Source organism: Lynx rufus, unplaced genomic scaffold (genome assembly GCF_022079265.1).
Source record: "Lynx rufus isolate CCGP_SWC_20201006 ecotype Redwood Valley unplaced genomic scaffold, mLynRuf1.p SCAF_10, whole genome shotgun sequence".
Lineage (NCBI taxonomy): Eukaryota > Metazoa > Chordata > Mammalia > Carnivora > Felidae > Lynx > Lynx rufus.
The window spans coordinates 51,064,978-51,074,142 of NW_025814824.1; the positions used below are offsets into that span (position 1 = coordinate 51,064,978).

A 9,165-nucleotide genomic window follows, 5' to 3' on the forward strand; every position below is an offset into this window, starting at 1 on the left:
TGAAAAGTAAGTAGGAGGTCAATGCCACATGGTATCAAAGAATGCTTGGAGGACTCTCATTAATAATTTGATGGTTACCAGTGATCCTCAGAAAAGCTTTTCAGTGAAGGTAAAAAAGCAGAAAACAGAGAGGTAAAAGAGTGGGAGGGTGAGGTCACTCTTTGATATCTACCTTTGCCATTCAGCATTGCCATAGATCCTTAGTGCTTACATGGATACCAATATGCTCCTTCTTCTTCCTCTCTAGTGTCTCTCAGTAGTCAGGGAACAGGTTTACGAGGGGAAACAGAAGCAAAGCTTTGCAACTGCTTTTCCTGCAAACGAGTATGTAATACTATTTTTCTCATTAAAATTTTTTTAACATATATTCATTTTTGAGTATGATATTATTTATTTTACCTTTACTCCTATATCCATAATTACACTCTTATGTCACTTCTCCATGTAAATAATCATTCCAAGAGCCATGAGTAGAGTATGCTGAAATAGTCATTTTTTTTTATTCTTATTCTTCACCAAGCTTCTGCTGCTGTTTTCTGTATGGTAATAGTTATTTATATTTTGGATATTAGTTCTTATAAACTTTCTGAGTCCTAATAGCCTTTATTCTTATCCTTCATGCCTCTTAGTGAAATCTGAATATGTTGCAGTCTGTATTTGTGGTGATAGTGATGCTATGTTTGCAAATAGTTCCATAGAATGATATACTCTACCTTCCTTATAATGTTTCTCATTCTCATGGAATGATTTCCTTCTATTAAATCATATTCCTTGGTGAACTCAAAAGTGAGAAGTCACCATCTTCCTCCTAGCCAAATTATACCCCAAAACAGGAAAAAAATTCTAGCTTGTCAAAGTTCCATAAAGATTATAGAGAAATTTGTCTCACTTATAGTGTGATTTTAGTGGCACCTGTGAAGAATCAAGTTTAAAAAGTCTATGTTCTTGTGTTCTGTTTATGAGGTTTTATTAAATACTGGTGATCTGTACTTTGAGAACCATGAGAAGCCAAAATTCATTTTCATGTGAAAAGAAATTTTAATTTCTGTTGAATTTGTCTTTTTCTCCATATAACAGATACATCCCAAAGAGGAAATTAGCATAGTAAAATACCCTGTATTAGGAATTTCTTTATGATCATAAGTCAATATCCTAACAATGTTTAAGATTCTACAGATCTTGACTATGGTTAAATCTCTTATTGAGATCATTTTAAAAATGTCCATTTTGGAGCACAAGTTGTGCAAGTGAACTGGTTAGATATGACAGATACTGTTCTGTCAAATCACATGCATTATCACTGATTGATTTTATCAGTTCCTAGGCCAGAAAGATGTCACCTATGATAGTATATTGTCCCTGCTTATCAAGTTTTTATCTTTATCATTGTTAGATGAATTTGTGGCACAGATCAAAATGAGTGTCTTGGAAGGAATATTAGACTAAAAGAGGTATCCTAAGGGCTTAAATATCACATCTATACTGAACCAACTATGTATGTGACCTTGGGCAAACCACTACCTCTTCTGACCTTGTTCACTTTCTTCAACTATAAAATGAAAGTTTGACTAGATCATCTCTAAGGCTCCCTGGTGCTTTTGTTAGCCCTGGGCTTTTCTTCATAGAGAGTGCCTACAGGCTGAAGCACTCTCATGTCTAGTGTTTGAACATCTCCTGCATTTTTCATGTATATTTTTATCCCTGGTTCTCATTAACTGAATTAAGTCACGTCAAGTGGCTATGAACCATATGTTTCCCTATACACCCAATGATCCCTCAGGTGTCCATATTCAGATTGCTTTAACTCAGGTATACCTGCTAATCAGTCCACTCAGTTATTTTGTACTCTTTCCTACATCCAAAGAATATTGTTACAAAAGGATGTTAATTCCTATACAAAATGGTTTTATTCACTGCTATCTCATCTTAATTTTCTCTTACATATAGTTTCATAGGTCCCTCAGTCTTTCAGTCTCCCCTATCTTCAATTTGTAGTCTTCAAGAGACTAATAAACACATCCTTCTTCAAGGGTTCAGCTGCATTCCTTTCCTCTTCTTGCTGGTGTTGTTATAGAGGCTCACCAGAGCCTAAGTCCTTCAGTATCCTTACTTGTGCTGAAGCTAACCCATTCTGTTAGGGCATCTTGGTCTCTGTTGTAATTGAGAGTAGATGCAAAAGGATCAGGTAATGCAAGGGATTCTTAAATTCCCTTTCTGAACACTCTGCCTTCACTTTTTGGCATCTTAGTTGTCAATACCCATTAATGTTTGTATTAATTCAAGCCACAGCTATGTTTTTGTCTCCATGGGAAGCTGCATTCTTTCCCTATGAGCTCTGCTGTCTTCCAAGCCTTTATTACTGCAAGGGAACCAAGAGGAGGTAGATACACATTGAATGCAAAAACGATAGCCTTCCTCATTTTTGTAAAAGATCCCTCAGAAACTCCCCCAAAGAAGTTCCCTGAGTGCCAGAAATCTCATGGCAGGTTTTTCCTTCTGTCACCTCAAGATGGAAGCAACTCCACGTTAGTCACACTCTTCAATGGTCTTATCTGCTAGCCTAAATTCACCCCTTCTCCAATTTCATGTCCTGGCTGTTCAACTATTGATATAGAAAGAATGAAATTTTTGCACATATTTTAATGACCACCTCAGGTTTGGTCATGAAGTTATATGAAACCATATTTCTAGATCCCAAGAAGGTAACAAAAGACAGAGGGACTCTTCTTTTTTGTCCCCTCAAAAGAGCTTACATTTCTGATTATTTTTTTGGGGGGGGGGTCTGTCTTTGTTCAGTTTGGACTTTACAGGGCACAGGTGATTGAGCCAGCTCCTTGGAAGGCAGCCATGCCTGGTAAGTCAGCTTATTGGATTTTGTGATTTCCTCTATTTTTGTTTTCTTATCACCTACCCTATCTCCTAACCTTCATTAAGATTAAAGTCTTAGATCTTTTTCAGCTGTGACTCACTTATTAAGGGAATCTCTTGTTCTGTCTTGGGCCAGAATCTTTTTTCCTGTAGTTTTCATGGTAGTGATGGTTATTAATAACAAAAGTTTTAGGGCCATTTGTTAACTAGAGTTTATGATAAATTGGTAGTGTCTGTATGCATGGGCACATACACATGTGTGTGTGCACACACATGTTGGGGGAAGTAGAGAAATCCAAGGATTAAAAACAATATATTTTATGCATGTGAATATATATATATATATTTTTTTACTGAAAAGTAACAAAATTTTCATGAGATTCTCAAAGAGATTCATGTGCCTAAAAAGTTGAGATCTACTGTTACAGAAGAGTATAAATCTGGGAATACAGTTCTGGGTTATAATATCCACAGGTATTTCCCTTTACGGAACTTTCCCTCTGTCATAAACTATAGAACATATGTTTCTCTTTTACTAAGAATGGTAAAAATTTATGCCTACCATCCCTTGATACCTCAATTGGCCATAATGAGAATTGATATCTTAATCAATTTGAGTCAGCAACAAGGCCCTTAGGTGGGTCACTGGGCTCAACTTTTGTTTCTTTTCCCTGCTGTTGAGATACGTTTTGCTGCAACTAGGAAAAAACCTAAAAAAGTAGATGTTTGTAGACTGGTGATAGATCTTTTAGAAGCCTCCAAAGGATAGCATGTACAAGGTAAAAATTTCAGTGGAGCTATTACCTTCAAGGGTAAAACTCTTTAAGAAGCAAGCTGATAGTTCTCCCTTCTTTCTTTTATCACATTAACCCCCCCCCAAAAAAAATCACTAACTTATTTGATAGAGTAATTCTGTCTTTTCTGTCTTTGTCTCAGGTCATGCCTCTCTGTTAGGAAGGAAAAGTAATTGCTATGTTAGTGTTCAGACATAAGTGAAAAACGAAGAGCAAATATTCTAAATGTATGTTTAAGTGATAGGGTCTCTGATGCCACTTAAGACCTTTTAAGATTTCCTCAGGTCCAAAGAGAGAAAAGGACCATGTGCAATTATAAAAAGTAGCCTATGGGGCAACCTCACACCATTCTGTCTCCTTCAAATGGAAGAGTCTTGGCTCCCAGGAAGCCCACTGGTTAATTCTCTAAGAAAAAAAAAAGTCATTAACTGTGTATATTTAACCTCTACAGAGGATTTAGGAATTTGAAAACAAGCTGAATCTCTCCTAGGCTCCCCAGTGTGTTCTTCCTGAGGCACTCAAAGAGTTAGAACTCCATAAGCCTGATTAATAAGCCCGCCCAAATCAAAAGTTCTAATCTTGACAGAACCAGTGTGGAGTTATTTTAGTTCTTATTACAAATAGCATATGATTAGTACTGCTGCTTTAACATATACTAAACTTAGGCAATTTAATCAAGGTGGTGCTCCAATCTGTTCCTCTTTTGATCACCTTCAAGCCCAAACCAGATCTGGACAGACTTAGAACTGTAAAGAAAGCAAACTCATTATATTCAGTACAAAGCACAACTAACAGAGAAAGAGCCACCACAAGGTAGATATGTACTGCCTGATTCCCAGAGCTTGCACAAGGTTGAGAGACATTTGAATTTGCACAGCCAGAGTGGAGAGACTTTGTAGAACTTGGGACTTTAAGTCCCAAGAAGGACCACCTCTGTTGTATGGCTAACCTATTCCCATAGTGTTATTTTTGACCTGCCTTCAAGGTATTAAAAGAAAGCTCAAAAATATCAGACTGAAATCTGTCTTGGAAAAAACCCTGCTTAACCCTCTTTAAAGGAAGACAACAAAATCCAGACACTCTGTACCATAAAATATACAATTCCTAGCATATAATACAAAGCTATTAGACATGCAAAGAAGTAGGAAAATGTGACCTATAACCAGAATACATTAACAGAAAGAGATTGAGAAATGACAAGGATTATGAAATTATCAGACAAGGACTTTAAGACAGTATTATAAAATGTTCAGTGAGTTAAAGAAAAACACAAATATATTGATGAGAAATAAAATGTATAAAAAATACTCAAGTGGAATGTCTGAAGCTGAAAATTGTAGTACCTGATATGAAAAATTCACTGGTTTGGTTTAATAGTGGATAAGATAATATAAAAATAATCAGTGAACCTAAGAGCAATAGAAACCATTCAAATCAAAGCTTTTACACACAAAAGGCTTGGAGAAAACCAGTATACAGAGTATCAATAACCTGTGGGACAATGTCAAGCAAGCTAACATTCATGAAATTAGTGTTTCAAGAAGAGGGAGTATCAGGATAAATATTAAAAGAAATACTGAGATAAAAATTCTTTTTTTTTTAAAGTTAATTTATTAGAGAGAGAGAGAGAGCGTGCACATGCATGAGTGGGAGAGGGGAAGGGAGAGAGGTAGAGGGGGAAACCCAGTAGGCTCTGTGCTGTCAGTGCAGAGCCTGACAGAGGGCTCAGCCTCACCAACCATGAGATCATGACCTGAGCCAAAATCAAGAGTCAGATGCTTAACTGAATGAGCCACCCAGGCACCCCCAAATTTCCTTTTTGATTAAAACTACATATAGAGAGCTCGGTGAAGCTAAAAGAATCTAAGCAAGAAGCCACCTACCCCACCGCGCCCCCCCCCCCCAACGACACCAACCAAATAAAAAAAAAATCAGGGCATATCATGATTAAGGTGCTGAAATGCAGTGATAAAGAGAAAATATTAAAAGTAGACATTTTTTGTAGAGGGGAACAAAGATAGGAAATATTGTTGACTTCTCATTAGAAACCATGCAAGCCAGAATACAAAGGAATGGCTTCTGTACAGGCCTGAAAGAAATGAAAAAGTCAAACTAAAATTCTACACTCAGTAAAAATCTATAAAGGAAGGCAAAAAAGAGAGACATTTTTTAGGTGAGCAAAATCTGAGAAAATTTATTGCTAGTTGACCTCTACTACAAGAAACATAAAAAGAAAATAATATGAGGTGAATAGCTGGGTCTACCAGACAGCACTAAAATGGTTAATATGTGGATAAATAGAAAAATATTTTTCTTTCCAATTTTTTGTTTCTTCAAATTTAATTGAGTGTTTAAGTCTCCAACAGTGTATTGTGTAGCTCATAAAATGTAAGAATAAAAAGTGTAACAATAACATGAGTGGTAGGTGGGGCAGGGTTATAGAATATGTTGTTCTATCTGAAGTAGTATAACATTAGTGAGGGAAGACTATATTGGGCTCATAATGCATATTATAAATCCTAGAGGAGTGACTTAAAATAAAAACATTAAATTGTATAGCTAATAAATCAATAGATTAGATAAAATGGGAGGTACTAGAAGTACTCAGCCTGATTGTCCTCCTCCAGCCCTCCCCTGCAAAGAAAAAAAAAAGGTTGACAAGAGGAAAAACAGTAAGAAAGCCATGATCGTCTCTCTTTTCTCTGTGAATTTGGAATTCTGCTGACAGTTCATCTGCTGAGAAGTGAATTCATCTGCTGGGGACTGTTTGAAAAAGAAGAGAAAAGGGAAGGGAGAAGAAAGTTGCTTCCCATAGGGTGCATCTGAAGATGGAAAGCATACATTTGTGGTAATGTTATTCCACATGGTCATACCTTTTTCTCCAGCAGTGTTTAACCATTTGGATGAAGGGAAGGGAAGCCAGGGATTTGGCTGATAGAAGTTGGGCATGCTAGAAATAATGGAATAGTAGGAGTTGATGAGTTCGAATGATAGGTGAGATCTAGGCTAAATATGTGAGGAAATGAGTTTGCTATGGGGCTCAGAGTTGGAGGGATTAAAGAGCTCAAGGTGCTAGAAGTTGTGATAAGGTTAAAGGATAGGTATAATATAAGTGATACAATTAGAAAGTGAGGGCACACAGATTCAAGGTAGGAAATGGAAGCTGAAGATTTCAGAGATGGGACAGTTGCGGGTGAGGGCAAGAAGTGGAGAGCAACTGTCTGTCCATGGATGAGATTGTCACCAATTTTGTCAGGGCAGTCTGTTTGGAGAGCAACTGTCTGTCCATGGATGAGACTGTCACCAATTTTGTCAGGGCAGCCTGTTTGGTGCACGTGCACATGGGTATTACTAAAGGTGATGGCGAGACATAATATGAGGCGAATAGAAAGACTGAACCAGATGCCATAAGCCTCTAATCAATAGTACTTTCAGGGAATAGGAAATGTTTTTATTTTATTTTTTAAAAATTTAATGTTTATTTATTTTTGAGAGAAAGAGAGAGACAGAGTGGGAGCAGGGAAGGGCAGAGAGAGAGGGAGACACAGAATCCAAAGCACGCTCCAGGCTCTGAGCTGTCTCACAGAGCCCAATGCTGCGCTCGAACTCATGAACTGTGAGATCATGACCTGAACCGAAGTAGAATGCTTAACTGACTGAGCTACCCAGGTGCCCCCCATTTTACTTTATTTTTAAGCCACTTTATTGAGGTATGATTTACATATACTAAGCTTTATGTATTTAATGTGTCTAAATTAAGTTTGGGAATAAGCATACAGCCTTGAAACCACCATCAATGCCAGAAACCTATCCATCATCTCCCAAAGTTTCTTCCTGCCTTTATTGTTATTGCTGTTCTTTGGGGAGGGTAAGGACATTTAATATAAGATTTGCTCTCTTAGCAATCTTCGCATATACAATATGGTATTGTTAGCTATTGGCACTGTACTGTGTAGTAGATCTCCAGAACTTATTTGTCTTGTGTAATTGAAACTTTGTACCTCCCCCAGCCCCTAGCAACCACCGTTCCATTCTTTCCTTCTGTGAGTCTATTTTAGATTCTGCATGTAAGTGAGAAAATCCAGCATTTGACTTTCTGTGTCTGGATTATTTCATTTAGCATAATGCCCTTTAGGTCTACTCCTATTGTTGCAAATGTCAGGGTTCCTTTCTCTTTTAAGGTAAAATAATATTCCATTGCATGCATATACCACATTTACCTTATCCATTCATCTCTTAATGGGCACTTGGGTTGTTTCCATATCTTGACTGTAGTGAATAACACTGCAGTGAACATGGGGGTTCAGATACCTCTTTTAAGATCTTGACTCTTTTGGATACATACTCAGAAGTGAAATTGCTGGATCATGTAGTAGTTCTATTTTTACCTTCTTGAAGAATTTCCAGACCGCTTAATGAGGTCTATGAATTTTGAACTCCCTGTTCTTTGAAATTGTCAGCTGAACTAACCACCCACAGGTACTCAGTAAGGGGTGAATATCTATGATGAAATAACAAGGGGGAAATTAGTAGAAATCTCTTTATGGATAGAATTCAATACCTACTAATCCCTATCTATACTCTTTCCAGTAGTGTGTTAAGTGTCAAAACTGAGTGAATCACTTCTGCCATACATTATTTAGAGACCATAAAAGAAGACCTGATTGTGACCACTGACATCTACCCTTGGATATTACAAGAGTCATTATGTAATGTAAGGAAAGGTGGGGAGGAGCCTCAGCACAGATTTACAGTTGGCTAGAGTTAATATGTGATGTGCTTTTTATTGGTTTAGTGAGGTTTGAATTCTTAGAATCACTTCACAGTTGAGGAAACTGAGGCTCAGAGAACACATGTTATCTCCCTGCATTGTATTTGGCTGCTGTGGAGAAAACTGAGTCACCTTTCTATTAGGAAGTTATCTGAAAAAATAACTTCAACTTTGAAATAAAATGGATAAAATTGCTTCTGCAGTCATCTGGAGTTTTTATTCACTAGTTTGGTCATTGTAATTAGAAGTCTGCAGAGTGAAGAGAATTACTGATAGATTTGGTAAGAATATGTATAGCTTTAAGGGTTGAGTTAATAATTTCTTTTTACTTTAATTTGAAAATTTCCACTAAACTACATAGAATAACAGATTGACAATTTGGTTCTTATTTGTGATCTTTTTCTGTATGTATTTCTTTGTTTCTTATTTCTTTGGACTGTGTTTATTTTTCACACACAATATTGATAAAAACTTGTGGTTGCTTGCTTTGATACTTGGCTCCATGACAAATACTGATGGTTTGTCAGTTATTTTAATAATCAATACCTGTCAAAAAATAAGTTGTTCCATCTTGATTTTGTTCTTGCATTTTTGCATCTAGACAATAAACCATGGTAATTTCTAGAAACACTTTGTACAGACAGAAGTGAATTTGGCCCAAATTTTTTGCAGGATAACTTTTTGGGTTAAACTGTTATATCATTTTATGTTTACTTCCTAATGAAGTTCTTA

At 36.7% G+C, this 9,165-nt stretch overlaps 1 long non-coding RNA gene across 1 annotated transcript; it reads left to right on the forward strand.

Moving 5' to 3' along the window:
- Positions 1-223: 223 nt before the first annotated feature.
- LOC124525869 (uncharacterized) lies at positions 224-7,048 on the forward strand. The gene is made up of 3 exons (XR_006965569.1): positions 224-324; positions 2,797-2,854; positions 6,391-7,048. It is a non-coding gene; the product is annotated as an uncharacterized LOC124525869 (long non-coding RNA).
- Positions 7,049-9,165: the final 2,117 nt, after the last annotated feature.